Genomic DNA, 18,069 nt, shown 5'->3' on the forward strand with positions numbered 1-18,069 from the left:
ATCTGTGTCTTCTTGTGTTAAGGTGAGGGTCCTGACACATAAACCTTGGCCAGTTATCTCTATTGAAAAATCCTAGGTATTCATGGACGTTCTTCTGAAGAAGCTCTCTCCAGACCCTCCCACAGGCGACCATGGGAAGAGAGTGGCCGTCATCGGAGCTGGCGTTACTGGCTCAGCCTCCAGACGTGCTGTCTGGAAGAGATTCTGGAACCCACCCGCTTTGAGAGGAGCAATGATGTTGGAGGCCTGTGGAAATTCTCGGTGAGTGGCACATCACTGGGACATCAATAGAAGCGAGATGGGTCCCAATGCAAATCAAATCTAATCAGTTCAAATTCAGACTTGGGAGCTAGGTCACAATAGTTCTGGATCTGGAAAGTAAAGTCTTATCTCTCTCAACACACTCATGTCCAATCACTCAAAACTGTTTCACACAAGCAGTGCTTGTCCTGAACAGGACTCCTCCGGCTCATTAAACATTGTCGTCTGCATGATAGAGCCCAGATCTCCAGGCTGTAAAGGGTGCTTATGTCAGTAATTAGCCAAAAAAAAAAAATGCACCACTGCCTCCTCCATGTAATTGAGAAGATTCTCTCCCTATTGCTCTTAAATTCTAGGAACGTGGGTTGGGGTGGTGGAGGAGGAAGAAAAATCTAGACTAGAGTCAGAAGGTCCGAGTTCTAGTCTCAACTTTTCCGGGCAGATTGATTTTAGGCAAGTCACTTTTTTCTTTCTGGACCTCAAATGCTCATTTGTCAAATACAGAGATTGGAAATTGTTACCTCTAATGTGCCTTCCAATTCTAACGAAGTATGATTCTATAATTAACTCACGTCTATTAGGCAGACACTGTAAGTTATTTCAGTGATGATTGTGTGTGTTGTGTGTGTGCTTATTGGATACTCTGTCAACTCCAAATCCAGAGAGAAAAAGTATTGTCTTTGCCATTCATGCTCATTGTGGGAGAAATAATATAATCAGAAAATATTCACTATAAAAACAATTTTAAAATTTCAAAAGCCAGGTTTGGGGAAATTTCTAGTCTTTCTGTCCTGAATCTCCCAGCCACTGTGACAGAATATAGATGATACATATTTGGCATGAAGACATTATATCATATCATTCACCTTGTAACCATATTCGATCCTGGTCTCAGTTTTTGCCCAACCTGCAACAACCAATTGCTGTAATAGACTTTATCAGTGCTAACTGAGAACACATTTGTATTCATCTCAAGAGTTTTTTCACAAAAAATTTAGGTTCCTATAACCCTGAAAGTATTATATGAGATATAAGATCATTTCCATTAGGGGATATTCAAGAGTTATTTTCTTCAAGAATTCAATGTTCTTTATTTCCATTTGCTCTGGGAGATTATGACCAGCTTAGCCTAAATCATGAAATGGTTCTCTATGACCTCGTGAGCAACAAGTAAATGCAGCTTGAGCATCTATTTCGGCAGTTTTGTGCTAGGTACTGGAATGACAAATATGTGACATAGTGACTCTACATAAATGGTTTCCAACCCATTTGGTGAAGCAAGCCATAATATAGACCCACAAGCCTTTGACAGAAAATAGGCAAAAACTCATTTGATAGAAAAACCTGTCCTGAAGTCATATGGTCAGAACACATGAGTTGAATTGATATGAGGCTATTTATAGTCTTCATTTGTCCCACTTTGCGTTTTGCTTGAGAAATTTTACTGCATTTGATTACGGAGTGCTGCGCCAGATCTCACAAGAGTGTTGTGGAGAAAAACCCAAAAATCTACAAATTTGAAAATATACCTGGCTCTAAGAGTTTCAAATAAGAGACCATAGAATTTTACCAAAACAAGGTAGCCCTTGATGATCATCAACAAACAAGAGCTTTGAGATTTGGAAGAGGGTGGACAATTGAAATGTTAGCAGGTCAAGGGAATCTCCCTGCAGAGATAGCATTTAGCTGAGACTTGATGGATGTTCTCAGACAGGGAAAGTAGAGGACCACTATGTGACACAATTCCAGAGAGTGCCATTCCCATCACAGTCTGAATGGTACCCCATAGACATGCAGTCACCGACAGTGTGCCAGTACCAGGTGGGAGAGGTTTCTAAGTAGGGGTGACCAGCCTTCCACAAAAGGCACAGAGAAGGCAATGAACATGGTGTCTTCGGGGATCTGTAAGCTAACCACTGCAGCCAGATCAGAGAGGTTATTTAAGGAAGCAATATATGACAGAGCAGTAAGATGCAAGGTCAGAAGCTGAGTTATCCATAAGAGAGGATGTCTCTTTTCCATAAGGTCACTGGGCATAAGCAGAATTCTACTCGAAGGCCCTGTGGGGATGTAAACACATACAAACATTCTGAATTTAACCCTCTCCAGACACCCCACCACTTCCTTCTTTTCTAAGAAAGGTTGCTTGGTACAATGTGTGCTCAGAGAGGGGTTTTTGAAAGATGTGTTATATAAGCTTTCATCTTGCAAGTCCTATTCCGGAAGAGAGACACCTGGTAATTCTGAACTTTTCACTGTGTGTTTTTTCTGCAAAATAAACACCAAATGGGGTTTAAACACTAGCAGGCTGAATGTGAGTGTGTTTTAAGTTTCATATACTCCAATATAGAGCCTCAGGTCCTTGAAAGATTGTAACGCTGCTGTAAGAAGAGGTTGCTCAACAAGCCGTGTACAATAGATCAGTGTCATTTTGACTGCAGAAGGGAAAACAACGAAACCAGGAACTACCTGGACTTTTATTTCACTCATTTATGCATTTATTCATTCAACAAATACATATTTGAGGACGTTCTGTATAGGGTACTATATTAGCTATAGCTGCAGATAAGAGGTACAACGGGCAGCTGGCATTTTGAAAGCAGACAGAAAACAAGTATGAGAATAACTTTAATACAAGTGAATATGGGATGAGGACGGTGAAGACAATCAGAGCTTAGGAGAGGTAGAGATGACTTCCAGCTGGTGAGAGGGAAGGCAAGGAAAGGCATGATGAAGGAGGCAAGCTTAAGGGTGTATTTAGACAGGCAGAAATGGCACCGATAAGCAGAGATGGAGTATGAAAGAAGATCGCAGCACATTGCTTAGATGCACGCACAACGTTCTTGAATTAGCCTCTGACCTTGCCCTCAAGTTCCTTATGTTCTGGTGGGGAAGATGACACAAGGACACAGTTTTAACCCAAGACAGATGGTGATAATGTGCCCACAGCTGCTCGGATCGCTAGGTCCGGGGCAAGATCTCTCAGCCAGAGGCAGAGTCTGAGCTTAATTTCCTCCTTACTGGCTCAAACCACCCCACACATTGACAAAATGAAAATGTGAGCTCTCTGGAGCAATTGTCTGTTGTTATATAACACCTTTGTTTTCCTTTGTTTGGAGAACAAAGTTTTATTTAGGGAATATTCCAATTATCTGTAGGGCACACACTCTTCCCTCCTGTCGTTATGATTGGCTGGGGTCGAGGCAAAAGAGCAGAGGTTCATTAACATCGGAAGTAATCCAAAATCTCATCGCCACTGTTTCCCAGGGCAGTCTTACATTTTTGTGGCCAGTCCCCAGCCCGCAGCTCAGCCCTCCCTCTCTTCAGGCAGCAGCTGAGAAAGCTCCTTCCCACCCCTCCTTCTCACAGCCATCGACAACAGGTACGGGCTGTGCGTGAAGGGCAGACTCAACCCTGACATCCTGCCAGGCATGAGCCGCACCCTTTTTCTGACCTTAGCAGAAATTTCAAAGTGAGGATTTAAAAAGTTAAAATCTCTGAGCTTAGCTATGTACGAGAAATACAGCAACCATGAGGAGAGGAAGTTTTGTTTTCAACTTGAGGCGAGGCACTGAAGCCTCAAACAGACCCCCAGAGACACGGTCCTCTCAGTCCTTTCCAGCACTTTGTGTCCCCCTTCAGAGGTCGTTTAGGGCTGAGGGGAGATAGATGTCTTGAATCCGGCAGCAACACACCATTCCACCCTTTTCCTTCATTTCATTAGAGTTCCTTCAGGATCTCGGGAAGCAGAGGCTGCCAGCTGTTAAATGGGCTTTCAAGGCAGCACATTGTGTGAACGCTTATCCTCTCCCTGCAACAGAGAGGAAATGTTTATTTTCCATTTAGCCTTTAATCACTTCTAGAAAAGAAGCCACTTTTCAACTACACAGTGGTTTTAAAACGAAGTGCCAAGATTTAACACAAGTTCTGAGGCTTCCGGTTTCCTGTGTTTCTTTGATAAGGAGAGAATATCACTAACTGGTGAGTTCAGTGGCTCCTCAAGCGCTGAATTCATTTACAACACAGCAGTGGTTCTCACAGGGTGCTCCCTGGACCAGCAGAATCAGCATCACCTGGGAACTTGAGGGAAATTCTCGGGCCTCCCCCAGACACGCTGAATCAGAAATACCTGGAGTGAGACCCAGGAGTCTACGATCTAAGGAGCCCTTCAGGTGATTCCGGTTACGCCAAAGTTGGAAACTACTTCAAAATAGAAGGTGAAGAGTTCACTGAACTCCATACAGCCGCTCAAATAGGCTAAAAGCTGCAGCCTCCTTTGGACCATTTAGTTGTATTTTTTAGCATGAGTATGAGATCAGAACCATGTAGGACATCAGGACTATAAACACAGAGCTAAACTGGGGGTAATTAGTATAAGGGGACTAAGGTGGAGAACGGCCAGCTCTGTGCCAGGTGCTATGCTAAAGGCTCTCCTTCCTTCCTTCCTTCCCTGCCACAGGAACACATGTCTGCTCAAAAATATTGGAGTTCCCATCTCAAGGCATGATATTCATAGGCTGAGATAATGAAAAGAGTAGAGATTCAGGGAGAATAGAAGATTGAAACCATTAATGATAGAGGCAGTATATTTAGGGGTTCTGAGTGTAGGCTTAGAACACCTGGGCTCAACTCCTGAGTCCTCAGTTCCTTACCATGTGACCTTAGACAAGCCACTTAGCCTCTTTGTTTCAATTTCCTTGTCTTTTAAAATAGAGATAATACCACTACCTGCCATTCAGAGATGTTATCAGGATTAAATGGCTAACCTGGTCTCTGCCAGAGGACACTCGTTCCAAGAGAGACTGTTGCCAGTGTGCTTGCCTAGCTCCTTCTCAGTTATTGCTTCCCTCTCACTCCCACCAAAACTTTCTACTTCACACCAGCACCTCCGCTTGTGTCACTGGTAGTGCAGCCGGTTCAAACAGCCTTAGCCCTGCACCCGGTGCCTCTTTCCTGGGCTGCTCATTCTGCTTCCCAGAATCTTAACCATCATTCATCAGTTGGCTCCAACTTATACAATGTCTCCCTCATATTTAGTCAGGTTTTGTAACCCAGGTGACGCTGATGGGAAGCGTAAAGTAGTTGGTGACCGTGTGGATTTTAAAACGAGACTTCCTGGTTTTAAATCCAAGTTCCATCCCTCATCTGCTCATTTACTTTGCCTGGGCCTGAGTTTCTCTCTTAGTGAGGTGGGATGGGCGTGGTACCACCGCAGAGGGTTACTGTGTGTTGCACAAGTGCTTAGAAGAGCCCCGGGGCAGCATTCGCACTGCGTAAATATTTGCTCTCATTATCATGCGCTGTGTGTCCCGTGACGCTTCAGCCCCTCCTGTCTTACCCGGCATGGCTACTTACCATGTATTAGAAATAATTCCTCGTCACAAAAACTTCAGTTCCTCCTAGTTCATTGTAAGTTCACCGTCCAAGCATTCACTCTGTCCCTCACACCCCCCTCAAAACGGCACTGAGTGACTTACAGGAACACCTTCTTTTTCTTCTTAGCCTCATGCTGTGAGGGGAGTTGACTACAAATGGGCTCCAGGGAATTTTGGAAGATGATGGAAAATGTTCTAAAGCTGGATTGTGGTGGTGGTTACATATAAATTTATTAAACATCATTAAACTGTTAAAAAAAAAAAAGACTAAATGTCCAAGACATATAAACCCTTTAGCAGAGGGCCTAGCCCATGGTAAGTACTCAGTAAATTCTAGCCATTATTATTATCAAAATATAAGTTCCCATCCCTTAAGTATTTTTTTTAAGGTACTAAAGTAATTATTTGGAAGTTTAATATCAAAAACCACTAAAAGGATAGAAGCATTTCAACTAGGGAACTTTTTTAAAAATTAAGATTGATATTAGGTTTAAAAAAAATAACAAAAAAGTGATTCTTCAGCACTTCTTCTGAGAATCAACTGAAACCATTACCTGTGTTTCACTAGGCCTACACCAGTTTCAAGGCCGCTACCGCCACAGCCATGACTATAGGGGCCCAGAAGCCTTCGAGGGGCAAAGGGTCCTTGTGATTGACCTGGGGAACTCAGGATCTGACGTTTCTGTCGCACTCAGTCATCTGGCTACATAGGTACATGACATAAAAGATTTGGGGAAGCCATCCTAGGCTACAACTGTGCTACTGAATCGACAGCCCGGGCACTGGGGAGGGTGTTTGCCATGTCATGCCACAAGGGATCCAACTATTCTATGTGCCCGTCAAATCAGGAGGACTTGAGACATTCTCTCCATGAAGCAAGGTAATGTGGCCCATGCTGGTAAGCAAGTATGTTCTGCTGGAACCAGAGGTAAGTGTACATGCGTAAATATATGTGTGTGCATTTTGGGCTTTAATTTTATCTTCTGATCACCTCCAAGCAAACTGTGTGCGAGTCAAGCTCTACCTTTATTTATTTAACAGTATTTCTTATCAGCTACCATGCAAGAGCTGCTGTGCTCCCCACTCTGAAGGTCTGGAAGATACACAAGATTTGGTTCTTAGTATCGTTTCTCAATTCATCAACCAGTGATCAACAAACATCTGAGACTTATGTGTCAGAACTATGCCAGACTAGAAATAAATACAGAAGTAAGTCAGACTACTTCCTGACTTCGAGGAGCAGTAATGGGTGGAGGTTGGATGACAGGTACACAAACCATGGCAAGAGGAGGTCATGAGACTTCAGTGACATTAAGTGTGGCAGTGGCAGCACTGTGAAAAGAGAACCTAACTTAGCCTGAACGAAGTCAAGGAAGACCTCCCAAAGGGCTCCAACTGAGTCATACATGACCAGTAGACCCTGAAGGAACTTAACATATTTTTAAAGAAATAGGTTCTTGATAAATAAATTCTTAAGTAGCTGTAAATAAAACCTAAGGATTTATTTTTAAGTCAAATCCCCTTGGGTTATTAGAAAGACGGTAAAATAGATAAGCAGCCAGGCTTGTCTCAGGGCTGAGGCAGCTGCCATGATTTGGGATGTGCAGCAGAGGCGCTGGGGTGGATGTGTAGGGAGGGCTGGAAAGGAGAAAGGGGACAGAGAGCAGAACTAAATCCTTGGCATCTTCTGAGCCTAATTTCAGCTAGAGGCTTAGCTACATTTCCCCCATCCAACCCAGCAACTACCGCCACCCACTCCTGCTACGGCTCACTGGATTGGCTGGTCCCTCCCAGACCCACCATCTGGGTATGAGTACGTGAAGGTTAAACCTGTCAGTCACACTTGAATACAGAGCCCTTTTGTCCCCAGATGTCAGGTTCTTATTCTTTCAACAGCTATGCACTAGCCTTCTGGGGTGCAGAGAGGGAGCTGTTCTGCCTCTACCTACCTTCAGTCATGGACTATTCATCTTGACCCACCTCTTTAAAAATGCTCCTGCCTGAATATTGAGGGAAATGTATGGAGATGTCCATAATCGTGTCATATTTGCTTACTTCTTACAGAGTGATCTTGAAACCCATGTTGCCTTTCCCACAGGCCATTATCAGTACCAGAAGTGGTTCCTGGGTCATGAGTCAGTTTTGGGATGATGGTGTAGCCGCCCCTGACACAGGAAGGGTTAATAATCACTGGAAAAAGATTGCCAACAAACTGTGACCCGGAGGTGAGAAGGCCGGTTAGCCAATGACGGGTAAGACCCCCTGGGGGGGCAACCTAAGACAGGCGGCGGCCGCCCGGGGGGCACAGATGGAGAAACAATATTGATATCAGGAGCAGGAGGGACCGTTGCCTAAGAGACCTTGCTCGCTCCAAGATAAAAATATAGGAGCACAGCAATAACATGATATCAAAACAGAGGCCAAGGGAGGGCTCCTTGAGAAATCACTAAGAATTCTTGGCTTTCGCTAATTACTTCATCTGGAACACCTGTGTATGTTTAACTGATGTAAGCAATGTATATATTGAAACACTGGTTATAATAAACTCAGAGTGGCCATCAGCCCTCTCCGCATCTATCCTGATGTGCACATTGGATTGCGACACCGACAGATGGCTATCCTTGGGACGTACTGTATGTTACCCGCTTTGCATCTTTTCTCCAGAACACCCTTCCTTCATTTGCCTCTGACTTGTTATATGTCAAGAAGATGAACATGTGGTTTAAGAGTGAGAACTATGACCTGATGTCTTTAAATGGGTACTACAAATAATACGTGTTTTATCATTCAAAAGAGTGGGGTACTCATTTCAGCTGAATTTCTTCTCTCTAGGTCTTACTTTGGTTGTCTCATTGAGACTCGAGGGGTTAAATTAAAGAATGCATAGGTGACGTGATATACCTGAGACCATGTATGGGATGAAAATCTTATTGAAATTAGTTGAGGGAGGAAAGGAGTATGGAAGAATACAAAATGGGGGTGGAGCAGGCAGCTGGATCGCCCTGACATGCAGGAATCATGTATGGTAGCCAGAAGCCATAGTGTAGAATTTTGAGGGCTGAGCCAACTCATAAATTGTTTTTCTGAGGAATATCTTGTCCATGTTTATGGGTAAATGGGGATAGCAATAATAATACCTACTCCTCAAGTCTGTTGTGGTATTCAATAGGATAAAAAATATAAGAATTACTTTGTAAACTATAAAGCTTTACAAATATTGGTTCTTATTAGTCTCAAATTTTCTGATATGCTTCTAAGGAGTAATTAACAAAGTAGTGTTAATCAACATTTCTGAGCAAGTAGGAAGTCTCAAAATGAATGTACACACCTCCTCTGCCACCGATGGGGTGACATCTCTGCAGGACAGTCAGGAAGCACGGAGCACGCAGAGCAATGGAGAGTCACGGAACTGATGGAGCCTGTATAACTGGTAAGCTTGTTTATTTACTTCTCTATAGAGACAGAGCCCAACACCTACTCATTAGAAAGGCATCCTAGGGAAAAGAATCAGTATATCAATAGAAAAGAAAAATATTTAAGTGGGTAAGGAAAGAAAGGATTCATTAGAAATTTCACCTTTTGGCCCATGCTAGCAAAAGTGTTTCCTTGTGTTTAGAAAAACGGATTAAGGAAAAGTAAGAGAAAGTGTAAATGGGAATAGTAAATGCCAGGTTTAATAGACAAACCCTGACTCCATTGCACTTACCCCACCTAGGCTGGCAGACTTCCATATTCTAAGGGAAAAAATGTTGATTTCATGCATTTAAAATTATGTTTAATGTAATAAAGTTCCGAAGCGTGAGCTAGTTAAGATTTTTTGTCTTGTAAGAGTAACTGCAAGCTATATTTTGGCTTTGTCCTTTAGACAATTAAAACATAATTTTGGGGAGCTGCCCCAGTGGCACAGCAGTTAAATGCACACGTTCCACTTCGGTGGCCCGGTGTTCGCCGGTTCGGATCCCAGGTGCGGACATGGCACCACTTGGCAAAAGCCATGCTGTGGTAGGCGTCCCACATATAAAGTAGAGGAAGATGGGCACGGATGTGAGCTCAGGGCCAGTCTTCCTCAGCAAAAAGAGGAGGACTGGCAGCAGATGTTAGCTCAGGGCTAATCTTCCTCAAAAAAAACCCAAAAACATAATTTTGGAAATCCATTCATTCTGAAAACTGAGTTGCCTCCTGGAAAGGATTCCAGTTACCCTGAGGTGTTGATGACACCTCTCATGTGGGGAAGGGTGGGGGAGGAAAACAGGTTTTGCTGTTACCTACTTTTGGCCACCTTATAAGATAAAAGAAGAAGTTGCAGAATTATAGAGGTCAAGAACAGTGTAGAAGTATAGAGACAAATTCTAAGACTTATAAAGTTTCTTAGTGTTTGAGATAGTTGTAGGAAATTCCAGAATCCCTGAAGGAAACTTAAGTCAAAATGAGGAATATTATCCAAAAGAAAAAACCATCATTTCTAGAATTTTGGCAACTGAAGTGCAGTATCCAAGTTGTATACTTTCTCTTGCGACCACAAGCCAACGAAAGGAAACCAACTGTGGCAATGAAACATCCCGCAGAGCTGACTGGGTTTCCTCATGTAGGATGAGACCTTAGTTATAGGAACAGGTCACTTATAATAAGGCACTCTTTTCAGTGCTTTACAGATAATTGTTCATTTAATCCTCACACCAACCCTACAAGGTAGAGTCTATATTATCCCCATTTTAAACGTAAAGAAACAAATATGGAGAAGTAGCGTCTAGTAAGGGATGGAGCAAGGTTACAAACTTTGGCTAACTGGCTGCAGAGTCAGCTCTCTTAACCACTTTATTATGTCTAGGAATTAGTTTTATTCTCGTCTATTTGGTGAGTCTCCAAATAACATAAGTGCCCATAAGAGAACCTTCAAGTTTCAAGGGGCCCAGAGAGTCAGCTGAGACAGAAATTCTTAAAGATTGTTATAGGCAATAGGACAAGAATTGCCTAAAAGAAAAGGGTTCAGTGGTCCTCATGCTGCTATTTAACTGCTCAAATTTGGTTTCAATGCTGCAGACTGTTGAAGATATTTCTTGTAAATGAGGTACTTGATAGCAAGGCCCTCTGTCTCTTGTTTCTGTACAGTATCCTGAGGAAAGAGCCTGTGTTCAATGATGAGCTCCCATCCCACATCCTACGTGGCACCGTGTCCATCTCTGTGAAGGAGTTCACAGAGACCTCAGCCATGTTTGAGGATGGGACTGTGTTTGAGGCCATTGACTCTATCATCTTTGCAACAGGCTATGATTACACCTACCCCTTCCTTGATGACTCCATCATCAAAAGCAGAAACAATGAGGTCAGCTTGTTTAAAGGCAGTTTCCCCCACTGGTGGAGAACCAAACTTGGCTGTAATTGGCTGTGTCCAGTCCCTTGGGGCTGCCATCCCCACAGCTGACCTGCAGGCCCACTGGCCAGCTAAAGTGTTTGCAAGGAGGTGGGGCCATTCTGTTTTTCATTCATTTAGTCAATGAACATTTATTGGATAACTACTTTATGCCAAGCACTGTACTAGGTCCTAGGAACATAAAGGGAACCAGACAGACATGCTCCTTGACCTCACAGAGTTTAAAATAGAGTAGTGGGAATGCCACAATAGGGGAAGGTTTAGGGTGTTCTGGTGAGGGGAGTTGGGCAATGAGTTATTCCGTGAAGAGGGACCAGCATGAGGAAAGGCATAACAATGAGGAACAGCATGGAGTATGTGAGGAACTGGAAACATTTTGGTATAAGGGAATATAAAGCAGAGGCAGAGTGTGGCAAGAAATGGAGGAAGAGACCAGAGCAAGGAGGGCCTCATAAGCTGTGTTAGGGGGCTTAGATTTCTTGTAGGGCAGTTGGGGAGGACTTTGCAAAGCTTTAAGCAAGAGGACAGCAATGGGTCACTGCAATGTCAAGGTACATTGCAAAAGTTGGAAGGGCCCCCAGTGGGTGCCAGGGGCCTGCTGGAGACCTTCTTGGTGTCAGCCTGTGTCAGAATAGCAATGTCAGGTCACTCCTACTCTATTGACAGTCTTCTCCCCCTCCCTCCAATCTAGACCCATGGTCTCCAGGGGCTACCAGTATGCTTATGTGAGGAAATCAAGAATATGAAGATTACATGGAGAAAGACAGTGTCTCAAATACATTGATTTCAATTTACTCCAATCACATTGATCATCATTGTTATTGAAAGTGTCTCGAACCTAAGGGTTTGAGAATCTTGGCCAATATAAGTATACTTTACCTAACATACTATCCATAAAAACTTAGACTATAGGTAATGAAGAAAATGTTACAATCATAGAGTGTGTGTATGTTTTCTAAAAATGTTGTGAATAAATAAACCTCCATTTCAAATGTATCACGAAGGATCATTATTTAAATAAACACTCTCATAAAATCTTTTATAAGGGTGCTCCCCTGTAAAATACTTCTACTGTCTTTTATCTCTTGAAAGGCACAATAGTGCCAAGCATCTGAGGTTTTATGGGAAGATTGGATACAGTTCATACACCAAAAAAATTTACATGAAACAAAGGCTTCATTTATGCATTTCAGCAAATATTTGTTGAGCACCTGCTATGTGCCAGGCTCTGTCTTGGCACTTGGAACACAACATCCAGCAAAACAGACCAAAATTCTGGTCTCTTACTTTCCAGTGGGGGCCCAGCAAACACCTGACCACAGGGTACTACCAGGCTGAGAGAAGATGCTAGTAGTGACTGGGAAGCGTTCATGTACTGTGAATGTCATAATAACTTCCTGCCATTGTCACAAAGGCAAATGAACTACTAACAGCAACCAGATAAGCCCTCCACTGATGTAGTGAAATTTGCAAGAAACTGAAAGTTTTCTGCTGCTCCTTAAAATATCCTCCCTGGCTGCAAGCTGATGTTGGAAAACCTATGCTTCCTTCCATTGTCCTGTTTTAATTGCCGTGTACCTTAGAGTGAATTATTTTACCAGATTCTTTCTTGAGAGACTTCTTAATAAGAAGATGCAGAAAAGAAACATGAAGAAACTGTTAAGCTATTATGTGCATGCAGTGTACCTGAGGCTTGTTGAGGATTAGGCCCTCCATAATGTCACAGAAATATAAGATTGGGTGATTTGAAGATATAAATTTGTCTGCTGTCGCTCTCCGACTGCAGGCCAGCTTCACTATTCCCAGAGCAGGTTTGTTGACTTCTCAAGTCTTTGTTTCTGAAAATTGCTATTCTGCTAAAGCTACCAAAGGCAGCTCCTCTTGCTACAAAATCTTTTAAGGATATAATTCAGAAATACTGAATGATATTCATCATGTGTCATTATATACTTCTGATTTATTTGTCTTTTTCAATATTTCTCTCTTCATTTCCTTCCTAGACTCATATACCTTGCCAACTACAAATGAAATGATGGATAACATTGATGAGAAAGTGGAGAAGAAACTCAAGTGGTAAGAGATTCTACTTGCTTGGGTAGGCTCCGTGGCCGAGTGTTTAAGTTCGCGCGCTCCGCTGCGGCGGCCCAGGTTTCGGACGCTGGGCGCGGACATGGCACCGCTCGTCAGGCCACGTTGAGGCATCCACATCCCACAACTAGAAGGACCTGCAACTAAGATATACAACTATGTCCCCGGGGGGGGGGGGGGGGGGGGGGGGGGGGAGTTGGGAAATAAAGCAGAAAAAAAAAAAGAGAGAGATTCTACTTGCTGATGAAATAAATCCTAAAATTTGTCTTGATATATAGGAAAACGTTAATATATTGTATTATATTGTCACTAGTCAAAGTTCACATTTTTGGAACATTTGCTATAATCAAGCAGTATTAGATGGACAAATAGTAGTCATTACACTTCTTCTGTCTAACTCTAGAGCAGAAGTTCTCAATAGGGGTGATTTTGCCCCCCAGAGGACATTTGGCAAAGTCTGAAGACGTTTTTGGTCTTTGCAAGTGAAAAGGACATGCTAATCTAATCTCATGGGTGCAAGCCGGGGATGCTGCTAAACATCCCACAATGCAGAGGACAGTCCGCCTAAACAAAGAATTATCCAACTCGAACTGTCAATAGTGTGGAGACTGACAGAGGACTCTAATGCTTTCTCCAAGAGCTCCTTTTCCACCAGCCGCATGTCTGTCAGCAAGTCAGCGAGCTGGAAACGGAACAGTGGCAGTGCTGTAATAAGAGCACCAAATGAAGAATTTTATTGAGTTCACCTGCCCTAATATTTTCTCCTAAAAGATTATTCACATCTAATTCATCCAACTACACCATAAATGGGATTTATAGAAAGGCATTTAAGTAGCTAGACAAATGTAATTTTTTCATATTAATTACTTCTATAAAAGTAAATCCTTTTCAAATTACATATGGAAATTTGTTGAAAGAATAGTTAGATAATGGATCACACTTAACGGATGAATAAGTGACTGTCTAGGAAGTTTCTTTCCTCTTTCAAGCCCCCAACGTGTCATTCATTGAATGCCCCAAGGTGGTCGCTGGCTAAGGACCTAGACAAAAGAAGACGTGGAATCCTCGAACTCCACAAAACTCCCCTGCGCTCCTCCAGTTCCCGGGACGGCTCTGTGACGGGGGCCCTGCTGTGTGCCAAAAGTCAGCAGCTCACTCCACTTACTACCCTTTATGTTAGAGGCTAACAGGAACAAAGAGGAGGAAAAAGAGGGGCCTCAGCGTCAATCTTATTGCGTAAATGGTAGGCTGCTCTTCAGGGTTCCGAAAAGCAAATGAGCCCATGTGCCAACTAAAAAAATGAAACAATTTATATTAGTGAATTGCAGCAATATTAAAACCATGCATAAATCCAATGTTAAACACATGGATGTAAGAGTTTAACATTGAGGCAGATCCTAAGCGAGGTCAGATAAGGAAGACTCACGTGTTGAAGGGCAAAACAAGTTAATACGTCAGCTTGAGACCCTAGAGTCGGTTTACTCCAGGCCACATGACCAGAGGCAAAAGTCCGAAGTGATCTCAAACTTGGATAGAGATTAGGAAGGAGGGAAAAAAAACAGCTTACTTAGTTCATTTACTGCCAAAGAATAAATGATAAATTCAATGTTTGGAAAAGAAAGGAGTATGGATATTACTGGAGGTGCTAACTAAAATACTACTTCTCTGAGATAGAAAATGTGCTTCTATTTGCAACTGTGACACTTATTCTAATATATTGTTTTCTTTTATCGGGTTTGGCCAGAGGCAGACTTTGAAGACAGATTACATCACACACGTGGATGAGCTGGGCTCCTACATAAGGGCCAAGCCTAACATACCGTGACTCTTCCTCATGATCCCCAGCTGGCCCTGGAGGTGTACTTTGGTCCCTGCAGCAGCCCATACCAGTTTCAGCTGATGTGACCAGGGAAGTGGAATGGGGCCAGAAATGCCATCCTGACCCAATGGGATCAGACAGTAAAGCCCCCCAGGACAAGAGCTGTCAGTCAAGTTCAGAGACCCCAACCCTTTTACAATTTGCTCAGAATACTTTCATTCCCAGTGCTTCTTCCAGCTGTTTTGCTAACATTTTATTAATGAGAAACTCCTTTGAGTATCAGAGTTTAGCCTAGAAGTTTAATTACAGATATGTACAGTCATGCACTGCATAATGACATTTTGGTTAACAACAGATTGCATACACAACAGTAGTCCCATAAGATTAGCACCATGTAGCCTAGGCATGTAGTAGGCTATACCATCTAGGTTTGTATAAGGACACTCTATGACGTTCACACAATGAGAAAATTGCCTAATGAGGAAATTGTCTAATGACGCATTTCTCAGAACGTATCCCCATGGTTAAGTGACATGAGACTGTATACACATGTGTACAAGTATAAAATCTCAGAGCTCCTCTTTCCCTTCCTGCAGATGTGAAAATGAATCCTGGCTTATTTAACTCAAAGTCTAAATAAAATTGAAAATATTCAGTCTCTCCCTTTCTAATGAGAATCTATACTCTAAAAGGTTTTTCACATGCTGAGTCGGCAAGCTTGGAGATGTTTGAGATAAGGAAGAATATGAGAGGGTGAATCAGAGTGAGCACAGATTTGCAGGCTGAACAAAGTTTAATGAACTTTTATTTTTTAAATATACTTTTTGGTCAGGAAGATTGACCCTGAGCTAACATCTGTTGCCAATCTTCCCCTTTTTTTTTAATTCTCCCCAAAGCCACAGTACATAGTCATATATCCTAGTTGTAGGTCATTCTGGTTCTTCTATGTGGGACGCCACCACAGCATGGCTTGATGAGTGGTGTGTAGGTCATCCCCAGGATCCAAACCGGCAAGCCCCAGATGCTGAAGCGAAGCACACAAACTTAACTACTCGGCCATGGGGCCAGCCCCTAATAAACTTTTTAAAGGGTGTTTTATGATGGGGAGAATTGACATCACAACAATGTGGAATCTTCCAACCCATGATGTAGTATATCTCTCCACTTATTTAGACCTTTTTAAATTTCTCTCAGCATTATTTTGTAGTTTTTAGTATATAGGTCTTACCTATCTTATGTCAGATCTATCCTAAGTATTTCACATTTTTGGATGTTATTGGGAAAGGCAAGGGTGAGTCTGCAGAGGAAAGCAAGGACTTCTAGTGGCAAGGGAGATTCTCCTTCCACTCCTCGCAAAGGTCTGGGCTTTGAGTGGAAGGTCTGAAACAGAACCTAGTTACTAGGCAGCTGCACAGATCGAAAGGCAGTCCCTTGGACATACCACCTGGGTCTGTATTTACCAATTTCTTTAAAAAGATAAGACCACAACCTGGTAATATAATGCTTTGATAATCAACATACATATACCTAGATGCAGTGTCATAATATGGTTTTTAGTAACAAATAAAGGTGTAGGGGAGGAAGACATTTCCTCTACCCTCTCTGGGTTCTTCTGGCCAGAGAACAAATTAAATTCACATGAGACAGAATAGCAAGAGAAGATTAAACAAAGCTTTATAACATGTATACATGGGAGAGGCTCAGGCAAGCTGAGCAACTCACCAAAATGGCTGAAGCCCCCACCTTAAATATCATATCCAGCTAAAGACAAAGGAGGATGTTGGGGGTGGGGGGAGTCAGTTACAGGAGGTTACCAGACAAGCACAATAAAAAAATGCAGATTTAAGTCCTTGCCTTCCCCATTGATTAAGAGTTTTTAGAGATAAGTTCATCTCCCCTTCTTCCTGGTACAGAGAGGGAGATATCTTTACAGATGGAGATTTCCTTTACAATGTAAATGTCTCTTACAAAGGGTAAGTAAATTTTACTCTTCAGTTGCTTTCCTGTCTGCAAAGTAACCAGCCCCAAATAATCATCCTGCCAAAGAGACATATCTTGGGGTGGCCAATTCCAGGCCCCCACAAAGGCAAAATGAATATTAGGTAAACAAAATTTTAAAGCCATAGGAAGTGATAGCTGAAATTCCCATGCATGTATTTAAAGTTCACATCTTACATTGAATTTCAGTGACCCAGGCTGATTCAGTTGTCCTCTGTTTCGATTTAATAAGGTGTGGCTTCACTGACTACCTTTTCTTGTCTCATATAAAAGAGATGTAACCAGAGCCTTAATGCCCGTGTTTGTTAATCACCTCTCCCTGAGAAAAGAAAATATCATCACAGAACCTTCACTAACCACCCTGCTAATCATGTCATGAGTCTTGCACCTATTAAGGGATGATTCATACTACTAACCTGCCTTCTTTACGTGTTACAGAAATCCCTAAGCATCCATACCTGGATGCCTTCAGGGACTAGACTGACAAATAAATGAGTGAAGCAGACAGATTGCATAGTAATCATTCTTTTGGCAAATTAAACATGGAGGAATTAATCTTTTCTTCCACAAAGAAATTTGCAGGCCCAGCACAGCCAGATTTTCTAAGTTTTTTAGAAAGCCTGGTATTGATATTTTTATGTTTTTTCCTAGATTTTTAACTTTTTTAGCAACTTTTTTTTATAATTTTTAAGCTTTGGACAGGCCAGATAAAACTCAGGTGACGGCAATTTTCAGCCTAAGGTATCCAAATTAAGGTCTTTTCCTCATCTTTCCTGAAAACAATAAGTACTGCAATCACACAATCACCATTTTCAGAGTTCAAAGGAGTTTTAAAGCTCTCCTAATTTAACCCTTGATTGATATTTGTGTGCTCTCTACAGTATCCAGCCTCCGCTTTAATAATTCTCTGGACACATCATTCATTGCCCTCTGACGAAGCCTTCAGATCATTGACTGCCTCTGCCATTTATCCAGTGTGACAACTATTCGTTCACAGTGGGGGCCACCAGACCTGTCATAGAAAGAATCAAGAGCCAGGTTCAAATGCAGGAGCCACCTCTACGTGCTCAACAAACAACAGTGAAGCACTGAATTCATTCCAAACTAGGGTTTCCATTACTCAAGTGAATATTGAAAAAGGAGTCATTACTTCCAGA

At 42.4% G+C, this 18,069-nt stretch overlaps 1 pseudogene; it reads left to right on the forward strand.

Moving 5' to 3' along the window:
* The first annotated feature begins 82 nt into the window (after positions 1–82).
* On the forward strand, positions 83–15,566 carry LOC100059620 (putative dimethylaniline monooxygenase [N-oxide-forming] 6; annotated as a pseudogene).
* Positions 15,567–18,069: the final 2,503 nt, after the last annotated feature.

Source organism: Equus caballus, chromosome 5 (assembly GCF_041296265.1).
Source record: "Equus caballus isolate H_3958 breed thoroughbred chromosome 5, TB-T2T, whole genome shotgun sequence".
NCBI lineage: Eukaryota > Metazoa > Chordata > Mammalia > Perissodactyla > Equidae > Equus > Equus caballus.